We start from the raw sequence: 19,660 nt of genomic DNA, 5'->3' as shown, positions 1-19,660 counted from the left end.
CCCTGTGTGACCTAAGCAAACGTGAGACTGCAGAGCTGCCATGTCAGCCTGAATGAGCAGCCTGCTGCTTGAGTCTGACTCTGCCCGCACCAGTGCAGGCAGAGGCCCTGTACTGCTCATAGACAGGTCAGTCAGCCCTAAGACAGGCACAATGCACATGCTCAGGATTAGCTATTATGTGCCCTGGTGTCCACCAAGTTACCCAGCTCTCTGCTGTTGTGGCATGCTTTCTCAAGCCTTTGCCACCACAGACAAGAGTCTGTCCTCCTGCTGGTTGTGCTAGCACTTCCCCAGGATGGAGACAAAAAGGCCTGTGCAGACAGGAGGACACACCTCCTCCCCTCCAGGATGGCTAGTGTGAAGGGTAATCAAGGCGGTGACCCTCAAGGGCTTCCCCGCTCTTGATATGTGATTATTCACCCCTCCAGAGGAGAACAGAGCCCTTACCGCCCTGTCCAGCCCAACAGGTGGGAAAATTAGCTATGCAGGAGGGTTACATCTCCAAAAGGCTAGCCTCACATTTAGGGTGGGCTAGGAGGACTGTACAGCCAAGGAATGGTTCTCCCATCTTGGAAACCCTGAGGAGTAGTGGGTTCTGGGTAGAAAGTGACATCATCCCACAGGAGGTTGTCATAGCAAGGGCAGACTAGCCACGGGGACCAGTATCCCATTGGCCACTGTTCCCCACACCTTTAACGCCCCTGAAACTAGGACTTAAGGGGCTCCCCTAACACCAGACCCTCAGTACCTATTTGCAAAGAAGAAGAGGCACAAAGAAGACATTGTCACCAACAACAGGCCCTGAACTCCAGATTCAACATGAAGGGAGGACACAGAAGTGACCTAGGGAGACCACCACTGGAACTTAGTGACTGACATGTGCCACTGGTGAAAGCTTATTAGTTCCAGCAAAAGGGGCCCCAGGAGCCAAAAAAAGACTCCTCTGACTGGTGGTACCAGTCTTCTGCAAATTGCAGCAGGAAACGCCATGCTGAAGTAGAAGAAGTGTGACCCAAAAGGCTTCCAGTGAGTAAGCCTAAATAAACTCGACGTCCAACATCCGAAAAGTGGGAGTGAGGTCTGCCAAGTTTCAGGTCTCTACTCCCTGCCTGACAACATCCAGACTTTGAAGTGCCACTGGACTACCTTTGCAGCTACAGAGGCTTGTCTGTCGCCAATCCAGAAACTGACAGCCACTCCGACATCAACAACTCCAGAGGAGACCCCCAGCATAGAGACCGATGTCAGCAGCCACCACTTCCCTGTGATTTTGCATCCTGAGAGTGACCTCGAGAGGAGCAGCAAAGCAGCTTTGGCGCGACCAACTCCCGGGATTGACAGCAGGAAGCCACCTCTGCACCTGGAGCTACCAGACACAGTGGCGAAGTTCCAACTGTTGATTCCTGATCCTGACCCCCCCCCAAAGACCTTTAAGTCCAAAGGATAGAGTGTGTGTCCACCTCCAATTATCCATTTGTTAAGAGGTGCAAAATTGCCAATGGTTGCGGACCTGTCAGCACCAAGGACAGCCAAAGAACCTCTCCATCCAGCTCCCTGGGCAAGATAATAAGAAAATGACTGTTGACTCTTAGTATAGGGCCCCACAAAACCTTAAGTCCAGGTGGGTTCCCCCGAGCTCACCCTACAAATGCCCGAGGGCACACTTTGATTTTCTCCATTGACTATAATGATAACCGTTTGACTGAAAGAGATACAGTACTTTCCAAAGCTTCTAAAATTCATAACTCTGGTTATATGTAACATAAAAAGTTTGTTTGGGTCTAAATTTATATGAAAATAAGCTTTATTATTCTAAATTGGAGTTGGATTTTTTGTCGTTTACTTATCGTTCATGTTTGTATCATGAAACACTTTACACATGTTCCTCTAAGTAGCCTGACTGCTCATTGCCCCACTACCTGGACTGTCCTAAGCTTTACTAGTGTGAACCTGGGGTCCATTAGTAGGTAATGTGCTAGCATTACTTGGTAATGCCCCGCAGTCATACCATATAATACTGCTACCTTGCTACAAATAATGTTCCCATGTGCAGCCTGCAAATGTGTGCATGTGTGTGTACGCATGTGTTCAGGTGTAACCAGCCAAGTACTCCTTACCCTTGCTGCATTACACTGGCCTTATTTTGAAAGGTGGACACTGGAAGTAAACACGCTGTCAATTTGCCATATAATTACCATGGGTGAAACACCAATAGCAAGACTCACCCACAGTATAAAGTCTAAAACTGGATGACCAAAAAGCAAAACAACTGTACATACTGAAGGAACAGAACCCAATTGCAACAGTAATTATTGCAGGTGTTTGAGGTTGGAATAGTACAAATGGCAGGTAAGTCTGTTAGGTAGGTATGGAAGAGGTATGCTGCATATGGTAGATATGACAGTCAGGTTTAGAATGCATGATAGGCAGGTATGGAAGGCAGGTATGGTAGGTTAGGTATAGAAGATTAATTGTGGTATGGTATATGTGTGACTGATAGATATGGTAGGTAAGTGTAGGTGGTGGTGTGCTAAGTTAGATCTAGTAAATATTGTAGAAAGGTATGTATGGTAGATGAGGTAGGTTAGTACCATAGGTAATGTAAATAGATATGTAGGTAAGATAGATTAGGCATGGTACAAAATGTGGTAAATAAATATGATAGCCAGGCAGGTATGGTCAGCCAGGTTTGTAAGGGTAGGTATGGTAGGTTCATGTGGTAGGTTTGTATGGTATGGAGGTATGGTAGCTACAGTATTTGGTCGTGGTAGTTTATTGTAATAGGTATTGTATGGTATGGTGCATAGGAAGGTATGGCAGGTATTGTATGTTACATATGGTAAGCCATAAGTCAGCAATTAAAATGTAATTGTGTCACTGTATAAACTACACCAAAGACTAAATACTTACTTTTTAAGATGGGCTATATTGCATGTTGCAGCAGTAAAATAACTATTTGCTGCACCATCACAAAATGTAATTGTTAGAAATTAGGTCTTTAGTTGTCCAAGTAGGGACCCCAATCACCTTTGTCCTTTGTCCAAATAAGGACTACAATCCTAGTCAGGGTAAATCACACACAATCCAAATTATCCTGTGCTCACACTCTGGTAGCTTGGCACAAAGCAGGCACGCTTAACTTAGAAGGCAATGTGTAAAGTATTTATGCAATAGCTCATACAATACCACAGTGAAAACACTGTAAAAAGTACTCCATACTAGTTTAGAAAAATAGATATTTTATATCTGAAAAAAAATGACCAAAATGACAAAAGTCCATTATGCACAAGCCAAGATATCACTTTTTAGAGGTTTAAGTAAGTCTTAATCCATAGGAATCAATGGAGGTATCTCTTTAGCACAAAGTACCTGGGATGCATCCAAAATAATGATGCAAGGCCGCAGGTAGGCATTGGAAAGTAAAGCCATGCATTGCTTTTTGCATCACATCAGAGGTGATGCATCAATTCTTTCCTAGCAGGCAAGGTGGTGCGTTGATTTCCAGGCACACAGCCTTGGTTCCTTATTGCGGGGACAATTTGATGGCCATGGACGATGGGTGGAAAATCCAAATGCTCTGTGATGATGAAACAGGCACTGCATCGATTCTGCAGGTGCTGTAGCATTTTGTCAGCCATGAGACAGGTGCTGTGTTGATTCTGCAGGCGTTGCTTTGATTTTTACTGCACAGTGTATTTTCTCCCTTAGGTAAAGTCTTTATTGGTCCTGAGACTTCTTTACAGGAGGCAAGCTGACAAGCCCTTGGAGATCACTTGTGGGGGAAAGGCAACGTCTTTCCAGCAGAGTCAGGGAGCAGCAGGGCAACAAGAAGGAGAGTAGTCCTTCCAGAAAAGCAGTCCAGAAGTCATTTTGACATAGTCCAATTGTAGGTCCAGAAGTGTCTGATTTTAGGTGATCACAGACCCAGTGTATATACCCAAATGTGCCTTTGAAGTGGGGGAAACTTCTCAGAGCAGTTTTGAAGTGCACTAGTTCCCCTTTCAGCCCCGTACTGTCTGCCACAAGATCTGTGGGATGTTATCAGTCCTTTCTGTGGGGTCAGGCGAACAGCCTTTAAAGTGTGAGAGCCCCTCCACAGTTCATGCCCAGGAAGACCTATCAGTATGCAGATGAATGCAGATGCAGCTGAGTGTCCTGTGTTTATGGCTGTCTGGGTGGAATGCACAAGGAGAGCTGTCAAAAAGCACAGACCACACGTGGATTGGAGACAGGCTGTAGGGCACAGTGAGCAGTAAATGCAGAGAAATGCCTACTTTGCCTACTTTCTGAAAGTGGCATTTCTAAGATAGTAATGTTAAATCCAACTTCACCAGTAAGCAAGATTTCTCACTACCATTCCAGCCATACCAAGCATGAAAATGCCACTCCTTTCAGATCAGAAATTACCACTTAAAGCATATAAAGGAATTTCTAATGCTGGCCTATGAGAGAAGTAGGCTTCACAATAGTGAGCAAGCATTTGCATTGCAACGGGTCTCGCATTTGCTCGAGTTAGAGCTATTAGCATTTTAAACTCCTAACTGGACTTTTCTTGCCACATAGATTGAAAGAAAAAAAAACGAGTGTGATTGTGCTACGTAAAACCCAGCGCGATCCGCTGAGTGGAAAATAAAAAGATAAAGTAGTGCAGAAACCAGGCTGCAAGTACATTTTCAGTAGTTGGCCGGTGTGCTCGAAGCGTTCTAAACACCAGAAAAGGAATGACGTATGCATGCCTTCCACTAATATAAACAAATGTGGTTTTTAAAAGGCAAGCCCACGAACCAATGAAAGTGACAGGCGTGACATGGGCGCAGTTAAAAGCCCAAAGAGAGATTACAACAGGGACGGAGCACTTGTGCGCTCAACCCTAAAGATTTAGAAAGCAAACAAAGCAAAATGAGCATATCTTACCCCATGAAGTTGTTTACTTTGTGACCAAGCTGAACGTTGATCATTCATTTCTGTTAGTTTTCATCTTAAATCTGTGCATTCTGTTCCACTGTCCTTGTCTTTCTCTGTAAAAAAGTAAATCATCAAATAATTCAATTAGCCTGTCATCACCATTTAGTAAAACAGGTACTAATAAGGCACAATATTAACTAACGATAAAGGAAACTCAAACTAATCTATCACAAAAAAATCACTATAGGCTTCTTTGAAACGTTTTCCCCCAAACCATGCAATTTATAGTACATTTCTGGAGTTCATTAGTTTCGGACCAGTGTTTCTCACTTATTCCAGAATCATCTATTTTCTGTATTTTATTCTCACTTTCCTGGTCTCATGGGTTTTTAACCCACCAATATTTTACTGGTGAGTACTATGCAAATGAAAATCAGTTAAACAACTTAATGTAGAAAAAACATCTTAAAATATAAAAAAAAAATTCAAACTATGAGGACTAAGAGCCTAAAATGTTGCAAATTTATTTTTAGAATTGTATAAAGAACCTCCAACCTTTATTAAACCACAATTAATGAAGTAGTCCATGCTAAGTTATAATACACCAAAATACATTCACCTCGCTCTTCACACATTCTACAAAATTAATTGACATTTCCCTCTTAAAAAGATGGCACCCTACTGCTACACAGGAATTACTCGCATTAATAGTACAGATGTTGCACTAAGGGAACCCACACTACTGGGATTCACAGTAGCACACCGCAGCACCAGACGGGGCTTAGAAATCTGCATATGGCATTCATAAACGTCAAGTGGAGTGTCCGTAAATCTGCCCGGGAAAAAACTCACACCCAGCACGCAACTCTACATCTGGTCACTAGAGGTTTGACTATTAGGTGTTGGAAAAAATGATGTGAATAGACCGAAGCCATAAAGGACTTGGTTTAGTGTGTGGTCAGGACCATGCCTAGGTAAAATTCCGGTGTTTAACTGTTGGGGTTAAAAAATGTAGCAGGATATTTCACGTTATTTGTAGAGCCATATGTGGCTCAGCTCCAAACTTGTAACATTCACAGGTGTATTATAACACTGTTATGCTGTGTACCTTAACCGAACCTGAACCGTTACACCGACAATAAACCTAGTAACAGCTAGAGTTCAGACAACCTTGCACTGTTTAAGCACCAAAGTCTCTCTCTTGCACATGCTTTTTTTTTTTTATGAAACAATTGTATTCTTTTTCGGTATGTATACAATAACAACCTGATCACTACACCTGCTTTAGACAATTCTGTGATAAGAGAGTGAAGGAATTTGATACAATTTTTCTTTGAAAGAAGAGAGCCCGAAAGCAGATGCAATGCCAATCCTAGATGTAAAGTCCATGAAGTAGCCTTCCTGCATCTTGCATGGACATGCCCTGAGATTCCATGGTTTTAAGCTAAAGTATTTTTAACCATAAAACAAATTAATGGAAAAAAACAGCGCAATCGCGCTGCTACAGTTCACTCGTAGTGAAACCTATCGGCAAAAGTGCAATTACCTACTTAACCGGCAAAAGTGCAATTAACTATGTAACAGGGTTGATGTTATGCAAAGCGCTCGACTTCTGCCAAGCAAGATCTCGCTGCGAACAAAGGATAAAAAGTAGTCCACAAACCTGATGGGAAACAGCGAACCTCGCATGTTTTCAGTACTTGGTCACTGCGCTCGAGGAGGGCTAACAACCAGAAAAGGCATGACGTATGCATGCCTTCCACTAATGAAAGCAAGCAGATTTTAACAGATAAGCCCATGAACCAATGAAAGACACTGACATGACGTGGGCGGGGCTCCGAGCCCTGTTCTAACTCATAAAGCGTCTCGCAAGTGAAACGCATGCGCAAGCACATGCGGCGCAGGCTCGACCCTAAAAATGACTTTGGAGGTTTTTCACTACCAGGACATGTAAAACGTACAAGTACATGTCCTGCCATATGCTTACATAGCACCCTGCCCTATGGGCTACCTAGGGCCTACTTTAGGGGTGACTTGTATGTAATAAAAGGAGTGTTTAAGGCTTGGCAAGTAGTGTTAAATGCCAAGTCGAAGTGGAGGTGAAACTACACACACACATGCCTTGCAATGGAAGCCTGAGACATGGTTCAGGGGCTACCTATGTGGTTGGCACAATCAGTGATGGAGGCCCACTAGTAGTATTTAATTTACAGGCCCTGGGCACATCTAGTGCTTTTTATTAGGGACGTATAGGTACATTAAATATGCCATTTGTGTGGAGCCAATGTTACCATGTTTAGAAGAAAGAGCACAAGCACTTTAGCACTGGTCAGCAGTGGTAAAGTGCACAGATCCGAATACCAGCAAAAAAACAAGATCAGAAAAATAGAGGTAGGTAGGCAAAAACTTGGTGGAAGACAACCCTAAGGCTATCAGGTCCAACAGTAATGGAAACAAAAAGACAGTGTAATAATTCATGAAATGTCATAGCACTGATGAACAGGCCTGCCAATCAACGATCAACCATGAAAGCACGTGAATGTTGAGGGCAGAAGGGTCTGACTCAAAACCCACTCTCTCTCTCTGTACTTCCTCCTAATTTACCTTTTGAAAAAAAATGATGTCTTGAGGTCAACCAGACAGCTGATACAGTCCTAAACCCGACGTAACAGAAAATTTTAAGATAATTCAGCTGTGGATCCAAAAGGCATAGTGAGAAACCTATAGTACGTTGTTAAATAGATTTTGAAGTTTTTAGTGTACAGGTGTCCAGGTGCTCTTTACGTAAACAAATTATATCAAATTAAAAAAAAGAAAACCACCTCAATCTATTTCTTCTTTTAGGTTGCATAAATACAATAAAAATGTTTTATTCTTGAGCCCAAATCGGGTAGAAGTATAGAAATATAGCATGGCAATTTTGAATTTGGTGTATGCACCATTTCGAGATTTTGCTTCCACAAACTCGTGACAGTTAGATATTTTGTGGGTTAAAGAGTATCTTAAGTTTTTGTACAGAAAAAACATCATCTCCTGCTCATTGTTTGATCACTTTTGGATGCAAATACGCTGGTGAAAGATTTTACAATCATAGTAACAAATGTGGTAACAATAGTTTGACTTAGGTGTAACAAACCGAAAACAGATAACATTTCACAACTTCACAGATTAAAGAAAGGGGCATTTTGTACAGTTATACGGGGTGCGTGAAATTACCACAGACTCCACGTTTTAATTACCATTATGATGTTGCAATCCAATAACATGACAGGTAACTTTTAAATTGCGAATTAATATAATATTATAAACTATACAGCTCAAACTTCAATGTTGTTGAAACACTTACAACTGAGTATAAGAGAGGCAAACACTGAGAAGAAAAAGGATTAGGGTTATTTGTATCGCACCCCTCACACAGTTACACGATTTATTAGTACAGCTGACTTACTTGGTAGGGCATTTTATGGAAATCACAACTAGGTAATTTTTTTCTTAAGGTGAAGACATGCAGAATAAAATCAAAATGCTCAGCATCTACCACCCTATTTCACGCAAATGTATGCCCCTGCTGTTTCTAAGCAAAATTCTGAGTGAACCCTGTTCTTTGGATGATGTGCTTAGTGTGCACAAATTATACTTATTATAACATTTAATATAATTAGAGTCAAACTATTTCGGTCTTAAGCAATATTTCCAAGTTGTGGATTTTGAACATGAAACTAACATTTGAAATGTAAATGCTTAAGCCTTCTTCTGAGAATTTCTGCCGAAATTCCCAGATACTGCAGCCGTTCTTCAGCTTAGAGATGTGGAAATCATTTTAGCATGGTAGATGCAAATTGCAATTTAAAAGCAATTATTTTATGTCTGTGAAAAATGATTTCCGAGGTAAATTAGCCTAATCGGAGGAAACTCGTTGCACAGCAAATGTATCCTTATTTGGAGTTTACCTCATTCACTAATGACCCGGCCAAGCTGAGTGAACATTGAATTGATAGTAATGAATAGATTGCAGTGTACTCTATGTATGATTAAGGCAGTTTTGACAGCCACCGCAAAACACATTGTTACCAAGATGGATGTGTGAAATGTTTAGATGGTTGCTGATGTGTTTAATGAGGTTGTACACCACGTGAATAGGTATGAACATTTTGTTTTATTTGTCAAATAATAATGTCTCTCTATTTCTCTCCTCCTCGATGAATTGGCTTTACAAAAAATGTACAGAATAATACATTGGGGGCCATATTTATACTTTTTGACGCAAAACTGCGCTAACGCAGTTTTGCGTCAAAAAAATTAGCGCCGGCTAACGTCATTCTGAAGCGCCATGCGGGCGCCGTATTTAATCAATGACGTTAGCCGGCGTTAGCCGCCGGCGCTGCCTGGTGTGCGTGGAAAAAAACGACGTACACCAGGCAGCGCCAGCGTAGGGGGATATGGGGCTTGGGCGTCAAGAAATGGGGCAAGTCAGGTTGAGGCAATTTTTTCGCCTCAACCCGATTTGCGCCATTTTTTTTCACTCCCAACCCCCATAGAAATGACTCCTGTCTTAGCAAAGACAGGAGTCATGCCCCCTTGTCCAATGGCCATGCCCAGGGGACTTCTGTCCCCTGGGCATGGTCATTGGGCATAGTGGCATATAGGGGGGCACAAATCAGGCCCCCCTATGCCACAAAAAAAAAAAAAAACAACGCTTACCTGAACTTACCTTAATGTCCCTGGGATGGGTCCCTCCAGCCTTGGGTGTCCTCCTGGGGTGGGCAAGGGTGACAGGGGGTGTCCCTGGGGGCATGGGAGGGCAACTCTGGGCTCCTTCAGAGCCCACAGGTCCCTTAACGCCTGCCTTTTGCAGGCGCTAAAAAACGCCGCAAAAGCGGGCGTACGTCATTTTTTTTGACCTGCCCACTCCCGGGCGTGAATTTTGCCCGGGAGTATAAATCCGACGCACATGCCTCGGAGTCGATTTTTTAGACGTGAACGCCTACCTTGCATCTCATTAACGCAAAGTAGGTGTCCACGCTAAAAAATGACGCAAACTCCATGGACTTTGGCGCTAGACGCGTCTAATGCCAAAGTATAAATATGGAGTTAGTTGTGCGTCGAAATTGCGTCAAAAAAAACAACGCAATTCCTGCGCAAACGGAGTATAAATATGCCCCTGGATGTCTCTTGACTGGTATTAATAACGAGTATATCTCGTTTGTTTGGAATTTGCCACATTTAGGGTTACTAAATTAGAATTAAAAACCTGTTACATTACGTGGAATGGGTATTTATTTCCATGCTGTCTAACATTTATTAGAACATTGGAATGCTGGGGGCTCCATTGAAAACAATGGAGTGCTGCGGGCTTTTACAAGCCGGTAAAAGCCCGCAGCGCCAACATTCCAATGTTCGCTTTGTTCACAGCAAGAGCTGTGAACAAAGCCTCACGGAGCCCAAGGGGATTTTAATCCCCTCGGGCTCCGTGAACATTTTTTTTTTTAATAGAACATTCTGCCCTGTGTACAGAATGTTCTAATAGCCTTAGAACCCGCCGTAGCGGGCTCTACCAGCTATTAAAGTCCCTCTCCCTTGTTAAATGCCCTCACCTTCGGCTCGGGCATTTAACGCGGGGAGCGGACCTTTAATAGCTGGTAGAGCCCGCTACGGCGGGTTCTAAGGCTATACTAGCTCCCGAAAATGTCAGCTCCTGCCTTAGGACATGATGCGGTTGCCTCGTTGAAAAGTGTTAGGGAATATGCATTTTAGATATATAATTAGAGACACACTTAAAGTTTCAGACTGAGAGTAATATAGTTTGCATATCTGAAATAGTAGTCGAAAGATACTTCAACTCTACATGCTATTTATCATAAATGTTGTATTTGTTTACATTTCGCACCTTGACTTCATAGTATTTTTTTGTGAAAGGAGACACAGTAGAAGTGTTAATGCTTTCCTACCCAGATTTCTAAAAACTACAGCACCGACCCAGATTTTAATAGCCAATTGTACTTTACTGGCCTGGGATTGGGAGAGAGAGGATCGAGGTTTACTATTATCGTGTTTTCACTGTCCCTGGGCACACTTATTCAAGAGAGGAGATGACTTGCGACTCCCTAAGCTAACCCTATCTCACTTTGGATGTCTAGCCATGGTAAGGGCTAAAGACCAGCTACAGGTGAGGAGGGATGCAGGATTCAGTCTTATAATTTAAAAAATCCAAAGAGCTATAGAATATAAAGCCAAGATAAAATACCTGAATACATAATACATATCTATGAACGTACACAACTCTTGGTAAATACACCACGCCAAATAAAATACATACAAATGGGTGATAAGACATTAGTGGCCAGATTTATACTTTTTCACACAAAACTGCGTTAGCGCAGTTTTGCGTGAAAAAGTATAGCGCCGACTAGCGCCAATCCAAGGTGTCGGACGGGCGCCATATTTATATATAATGGTGCTAAGCAAGCTTTATTATTATTTTTTTGTGGCCCCCATCACCCTGTGCTGGATTTTAGCATGGGGGGATAAATATGGCGCAAAGGCCATATCGTCCTTCTCTGGACGGGAACACCTACCTTGCATCTCATTGACGCAAGGTAGGTTTTCACATCCAGGAAACGAGGTTAAAGCCATAACCTTCCAAAGTAAGAATATGGAGTTAGGTTTGCGCTGAATTAGCGTAAAAAAATATGACGCTATTTCAGCGTGAACCGAGTATAAATATGGGCCTAGATCTTACCCACTTTTTAATTAAGGTGTACTATTGATTGCCATTGAAGTAACTGGGCAATAGAAAAAAGGTATAAAAACTGTCCTTTGAAGTCTTTATTGGGTCTAGACTCGGGGGTTCAGCCTGGCTGAAATGGGTCATAGCCAGACAATGATATTCAGGGCAAAGCTATCTTCACACTAAGGTAATTCTCTGGAGAAAAATTCTTATCAGGGGTGAGTGGAGAGAGCGATTCAGCTAGCTGTCCCATGGAATATTTGCTATAACCTTAAATTTGCTCAGAAGTTGTTCATAAAAAACTGTGGTAGGTGTATAAACGTTAAAGCACAAGGAAACAGGCATAACCACCATCCAATACATATTTCATGCCCTTGTCCGCTATACAGGATAGCTAATAGTACATTTTAAGTGTAAACATGTAGACTTATGTTAGACTAAATTTGAAGGGGGGATTTTTTTCTGGCTGGCTGCAAGCCAGTCAGGAAGGTCAGCAAAGGCTTTGTCCTCCATGTTTTGGCAGAGGCTGTCTACCAATTAAATGGATCATCACCAACCTGGCAGCAATCTGTTTGCCAATGCAGCAGATGCATTGAAGAAGCGGATGAATACTGAGTGGGTACTATATTTGTTTAACAGGCTTGCCATTCAACCTTTGTTGTTCCGGAAAGAAACTTTCAGAAGTTTATTCCAGGAAAAAAAAGCAATGGCTCTGATGCACAGTAGGAGTTCTCCCTGTCCATGGTGCTATTGTTTGTTTTCACTGCCCAATTGTCATATAGACGACCCACAAAAGGGAAATCATTAATAATCAATTAACACAAAGTATGGTGGGGCAGCTACTGTGTACTGGTGGTTCAGTCATGAATGGACCGCCTGGTCAATGGGTTCTGGCTGTGGAGCTAGCTGAGGTCATGTGTCAAAAACCCAGTGGTTCCCAAGACTGTAAAGGAGGCAGGGGAAGTGCAGGTTTGGTGGGATGGGAGCTTCACAAACTTGTGATGGAGTTCTCACTCTGCCATACTCTAAGGCCCATATTTATACTTGGTTTGTGCTGAATTAGCGTCATTTTTTTTTCCGCTAATTCAGCGCAAACCTAACTCCATATTTATACTTTGACACTAGATACGTCTAGCACCAAAGTAATGGAGTGAACATCGTTTTCTGGACATGGAAACCTACCTTGCATCAATGAGATGCAAGGCAGATGTTCCGGTCCAGAAAAGAACGATATGCCTTAGCGCCATATTTATCGTCCCATGCTAAAATCCAGCTCGGGGATGAAGGCCTTAAATAATGGTGCTAAGCTTGCTTAGTGTCATTATTTAACGCCTGGGTACAGGCAGGCGTTAGGGGACCTGTAGGCCTATTTCCATGGTCTGAGACCATGGAACAAGCCAATAGGTGCCCTTCCCTGGCACTAGGGACACCCCCACCTACCCCCACCCACACCAGAGGGACACCCCAGGATGGGGAACCCATCCCAGGTAAGTATATATATATATTTTTTTTCATGCCTGGGGGCCCTGACTTGTGTCCCCTGCATGGCACTGGCCCCAGTGGCCATGCCCAGGGGACATCTGTCCCCTGGGCATGGCCACTGGGGTGGTGCTCATGGCTCATGTCTTTATTAAGACAGGAGCCATGTCCATGGGGGTTGTGCGCCAGAAAATGGGGCCACACTGCTTAGAGGGATTTTTTTGCCTCTAAACAGTGCAGCACCATAATTCGGCGCACTGTTGGATTATTTCACCCAACTTTATGCTACACCCTATAACCCCTTGCCATGTAATTCCAAATCTAGTGATTTTGTCCCCCCATTTGAATACTAGTCTGGATTTTTCAGGAGAGGGTATTTATATCTCAGAGGATTGCATCTTTTTCTCTATAGAGGAAACTATTGATGCAATCAAATCAATAAAATCTGCTAAAGCCCCTGGTCCGGATAAGCTCCCGGGAGATCTGTATAAATCAGAGCCAATCGTATGGTCTTGGTACATAAATCTGATCTCGAACAAAATTGCTGCAGGAGGTACAATCCCGAGCACGTGGAAAGGAGCTTAAATTATTCCTGTTTATAAAAAGGGTAACACAAATCTTCCACTTAATTATAGACCCATTAGGCTCATTGATAATTTACAAAATATCTTTGCTAAAATACTAGTTGGGAGCCTAACAAGCTGGGTTCAAGATTATCAGGTCCTTTCCTCACTACAGGCAGGCTTTCACCCCAAAACTAGCAGAGTAGACCAGGTTTTTAGGTTGGCCATTTTACATCAGAAATACTTAGTCGTCGCCAAGCAACACTTATTTGTTGTTTTTGTGGATCTATGATCCGCCTTTGATTAGGTCCCAAAAGAAAAGTTGTGGGAAGTACTACATAGATTAGGAACCCCACCCAATATAATTTATCTGCTACAGCCGTTACCGGAAAATACTTATGCGCATGTGCGATGGGGTAACCAAGGTGAATTGACCGAAAAAATTCCTATCAAGAGGGGAGTCCAGCAGGGCTGTGTGTTAGCCCCAGTTTTATTCACCTTATTTATCAATGAGGTGGTTCAAGTTCTGACTTCTTGCCAGAATGATGCCCCTTCACTGAATGATCAGAAAATTCCTATTCTTCTTTTTGCCAATGATTCGCTCCTCATTTCGAAGACACCTAAGGGGCTTCAAACACTTGTTGATAGATTTAAATTATTCTGCACAGATTATGGGTTGGAGTTGAACATTAGTAAAACTAAACTGATGGTGTTTAATGCTGGGCTCTGCAGGAGATGCACCATTAAATTGGATGGTGTTTCTCTAAGCAAGGTTAATTCCATAGACTATTTGGTTGTGAGGTTAACAAGCAAATTCCACTGGGAGGAATAGATCAGTAAAAGTGTGGGCCTTCTTAAGCACAGAGCAGCTGCAATCCAGCGTTTTTATAAAAGTATCTCCACTATTAAGATTTATTTGGCAAAGGTGCAGGGAGCGGCCGCCAATGGTGCAGAGATATGGGGATTCTCCAATAGCAAAAGATTAACTGTGAGTGAAAATAATTTTGCTAGGGCTTTAGTTGCGTGTCCTCGTAGTACTCCCTTGATGCCAATGTTTCTGGATTTGGGGTTTAATCGAGTAGCAGATTTGGTAGCCTTTAGACCCTTGTTAAATTGGATAAGGATTTGGACTGTCCCTGAAATTGATATATACAGGGTTTCACTTCTTGACTTATTAAAGAGGCCGAATGCGGCTACCATTCCTTGGGTTAGATATGTGTCTAATTTGTTTTGAAATCTGGGCCTGGGAAGCTTCTGGGAGAACCCACATAAGTTGGAGAAATCCCATAAAATTATTTTGAAAGCCGAATATTGGTCCCACAGTATGAACCATACTTAGATATAATACCAGATTTATTGGGCAAAGGTTTATACGCTCGATTCCATTTTGGGAGTCCACCGCTGATGTCCTTAACAAGTAGCTGGGGATCAACTCCTATTTCTGATTCTGGGACCGGTTTCAGGATATCACCTTTCATCAACCAGCCTGGCTTGAATCCAGTGGAACAGTGAGTCCAGAAGCCACATCTGGTCATACCCGGCACACTTATGGCAATAAAAAGCAAACAAACACAAATGATGGACAGAATGCAGAACCAATCAAACTCTGCCCCCTAGTCACAGATCTGAGTTTAATCCATCAATTCTTTTTCTCAACATGCCACCCAAATTTAGACCTAGCCATGTGCAAATCATTCTTGACCTTCTTCCCCATGGGAAAAGTCCAGCCTGAACTACAATGCCAGGTTCTCCCTTGAACAGAAACAAGCATCCTGGCACTGGTTTCAGGATATCACCCTTTATCAGCCAACCTAGCTTAAATCCAGTGGCACAGTGAGCACAGGACCTAAGTCTTGGCATACCCGGTGCACTTATGGCAACAAAAGTAAACAAACACAAATGATATACAAAATGCAGAACCAATCAAACACTCACCCCCAGTCACAGATCTGGGTTTAATCCATCAATTCTTTTGCCCACCATGCCACCCCAGTTTAGACCTAGCCATATGCAAAACAGACTTGACCCTGTTCCCCATGGGAACAGTCCAGCCCACACAGCCAGGGCTGATTCTCCCTGGACCGGAAACAAGCATCCTGGAACTGGTTTCAATATATCAACCTTTATCACCCAGGCTAGCTTAAATCCATGTGCACAGTGAGCCCGGGACCCATGTCTGGGTATACCCAGAGCACTTATGGCAACAACAGTAAACAAACAAAAATGATGGATGCAATGCAAAGCCAATCAAACACTCAGCCCCAGTCAGAGATCTGGGTTTAATCCACCAATTCTTTTGCGCAACATGCAACCCCACTTTAGACCTAACCATTCACAAATCAGTCTTGACCATGTTCCCCATGGGAACAGTCCAGCCCAAACTGCCAGGCCAGGTTCTCATTGGACCAGAAACAAGCATCCTGGGATCAGTTTCAGGATATCACCCTTCATCAACCAGGCTAATTTGAATCCAGTGACACAGTGAGCACAGGACCCACGTCTGAGCATAACAGGCACACTCATGGTGACAAAAGCAAACAAACACAAACGATAGACAGAATACAGAACCAATCAAACACTCACCCCCAGTCACAGAACTGGGTTTAATCCATCAATTATTTTGCTCACCATGACACCCCAGTTTAGAGCTAACCATATGCAAATAAGTCTTGACCCTGTTTCCCATGGGAACAGTCCAGCCCGAATTGCCAAGCCAGGTCCTCCCTGGACCGGAAACAAGCATCCTGGGACCAGTTTCACAGTATCACCCTTCATCAACCAGGCTAGCTTCAATCCAGTGACACAGTGAGCCCGGGACCCACATCTGGGCATACCCGGCGCACTTATGGCGACAATAGCAAACAAACTCAAATGATGGACGGAATGCAGAACCAATCAAACACTCATCCCAAGTCACAGATCTGGGTTTATTCCGTAGGAAGTTGTCATTTTCCTGTCCTTAGCCATTTGTGCCTGCAGCCTGTCTTACATCACAAGACTGGGTGTAATTTAAAGATTTTGTGACTTCTGCCCAGGCAGTCACACAGTAAAGGAGTTAGCCATGACAGCCCCACTTAAAACTGAATAGACTGTGATCTGCTTTCACCCAAAGGTCTTATCACCTCCACATTGTCTTTGAGGTAAGCTTGCAGCCAGGCTAGGTAAGTCAGAAAATTCAATGCACTTCAAAGAGATTATCTAGAAGCTTCTCCCACCTTCCAGAGAAAGGGAAACAGGTATAAAAATAGGATGCTCAGACCCACTCTTCGGTTTACTCCTGAACCTGTGGAAGGACTCTTAGAGGACTACCTGCTGCTGTGACCTGCTGTGCACTCTGCAAGACTGCTTGGCTGAACCTGGAAGGACTTCTATTCTGCCTGGAGCCTGCCTTGAAACCTCAGGGGCAAGCCCTACTGTTGAGCCCTACATCGCCACATGAACCCAAGACTACCAGAGTAAATCCAAGAGCTAGTTTTCTGGCCTTCTGTTCATTGCTACAGGAGCACAAAAGGCTACTACCATCTTAAACATACACCTCATCCCACCCTTAGTGAATCCTGAAACCCCAAGTAGTGCCCCACCAGTCTTGGACCCCTGGTGGTGGTGTTAAAGGTGCCTAGATGGTCAAAACACAAAACCCAGGACTTAGAACATTTTTGACCAAAAATTGTTCTGAGAACCAACAGGAGACCAGGACCACCCTGCTCACCTATCTACCCGAGATGCATCGCTGGTTGGATTGACTTTGTAGCTTCTCCTGCTACGTACTTCTCTGCAGCATTAAATCCTGTTCACAAGTCCTTCATCAAACAGGTATTCAAACCCCTGTGACATATTAGTGTACAGCCTCTGCCTTGTCTCACTGGAGATTTTTGGCTTCTAAAAAACTAGACTAAGGGTCTGCTTTTGATATTGGCGGACATGTATATCTGTCCCAACGGTGACAGATATCTCATCTGCCGAAATCTAAATCCCATTATGTCATATAGGATTTTAGTTTCGGCTGATGGGAGATCCGTCACGGTTGTGACAGAGTGACCCATTTGCCAATATCTAAATCAGGCCCTTAGTATTTTAAACCCAAGGCTCCCCAATGACAATGCACCTCCTCTGACAATGCAGGTAGCCTGCCCCACTGAACTTTCCCTTCTCAGAAAATTTTCCTCAAAATTTCTTCGAAGTCTGAAGGTAAGCGATAACCGGGACTAAACCACTTCTGGGATCCGAAGTCAACCAACACCTGGATTTCTCACATAGTGGCTGCCTTCGTGCATAATATGAAGGTGAACCTTGCTGGAGTTGCCTTTGATTTCCAGGACTGAGAATAAACTGTTGAGCCATATTGTGTGGCATACAGCATTTCTGAAGGAGGTTAATTGCTTTTCATGGCTCAGCTTAACTTCTGCAAAAGCATTGATTAAGGTACAATCATTTTTAGGTAGGGAGCGTTGTCTCTAGACTGAGTATGGGTGAAGTCTTCATCTTCACTTAGCAAACTTCAACCTTTGTGCAGATGAGAGGAGAATACCGGTGTCTCCTGATTTCACCTGAGAAAATGTTTCGGTGCATGGTTTGCTGTGCAGGGGCCCCCATGTGTATGCTAGGTCCTTCCTTTAATTAGGGATTGGTTTGGTTTGCTTCATTTATTTGTACCATGTGTCAAGCTTGTAAGTAGGATTATTCAGAGTAAATCACCTTTTACACTATGTACCTGTTTGGGTTCATGTAGATATTACATGGAGAATGTGTCTTTGATGAGTAGGCATGCATTGTGTTTTTTTGCACATTATATTTTGCTTGTCTTGGTGATTTGTGTGGTTATGCATTTTGGTTCACCTGGGGCTTTTCATAGGCTAGTCATGAAAATGAGATGGTAATTGGTGGACTTTGGGGCTCATTTATAGTAAGATGGGTGAACTGTTGGCTCAGAAGGTCAGTGGACCTGTTCTCTTTTCCCCGAGTGGAGGACCACCTGCCCTATTTAAGTATCCCTATGTGCCAGACAGTGATTTCTAAAGCCTTCAGTGCAGTCAGTGGTGTACCAGTTGCAGTGAAGACAGAGATTTTTTCTAAATGGATGCTGGTTTCTTTTGACCGCATTGTATTTATTTCCAAACACTCCAAGGATGTATTTATTCAGTGGTCCTGCAATGCAGGAATATTCCTCCTTGAGTGTGGGGGCCACTAATTGAATTCCACTGATTTTCAAGCCTCAAACTGGCTTATTTTGCATGGAGGTCACAGGAAAATAAATCTAGTGATGGTTGTCCTACCATAAATAGGTCATGGTGATCATCACAGTGGACAAGCTGTCAAGTGAAAGGATTATTAAGGTAGAGCAGCTGAGGCGCCACCACCCAAAAACAAATCTGAAATTTCCATAACCTCTAGATGAGGTTGGGAAAATGTGAGTTAGGCGGACATGACAGCTGTTGTTTTTTAGAGGATGCTTCACATTCCCCAAACAACAAATGTCTAACTTGTTCTCCGGTTGCATGTTGTGAATCTGTGCAAATAGCAGCTCCTGCGTTGTTTACTTTTTGCTCAATGCACTTTCAGTTGGCAAAGTCTGAAAGTGTTGTGACTATTTTCAGCATGCCAGCTCCACCTTGGCTTTCCACAGTTGTCATCAGCCAATTAATATTTATTGAGGGGTTTGCCTTTTCTAGGCAATTACTGGTGGTACAGCATGCTAAAATACTGCCGGTTGCTGAGGAATATATAGATAATGACTGAACAGGAAGCAATGAATTATTTTACTTCTGGGACCGTTTTAGCAATAAAGAAGTAATCTGAAACAGGTCAATGAATAGACTCAGCTCATGCCTGCCTGATGGAGCAAGATCATGAATGTCCAGGATAAGAGTTGAAGTTCACTAGTGTTAACCTTTAGTTAAGTGCCAAATCATTTGTTTGCCCAAATAAATGAAAATAGTTGCACAACATGACAGCATCCCTCTGTTGGAAAATGACTAATAACTCATCA

General features: G+C 43.1%; 1 protein-coding gene across 1 annotated transcript in view; it reads left to right on the top strand.

The window, feature by feature from the left end:
• Positions 1-19,660, top strand: part of DOK6 (docking protein 6) — a gene marked incomplete at its 5' end in the record, with an annotated part of 934,435 nt that overhangs the window by 312,388 nt on the left and 602,387 nt on the right. The window lies entirely within an intron of this gene.

Source organism: Pleurodeles waltl, chromosome 2_2, assembly GCF_031143425.1.
Source record: "Pleurodeles waltl isolate 20211129_DDA chromosome 2_2, aPleWal1.hap1.20221129, whole genome shotgun sequence".
Classification (NCBI taxonomy): domain Eukaryota; kingdom Metazoa; phylum Chordata; class Amphibia; order Caudata; family Salamandridae; genus Pleurodeles; species Pleurodeles waltl.
Note: the sequence above shows the minus strand (reverse complement) of the source record. Positions and strands in the feature narration are given on the sequence as shown.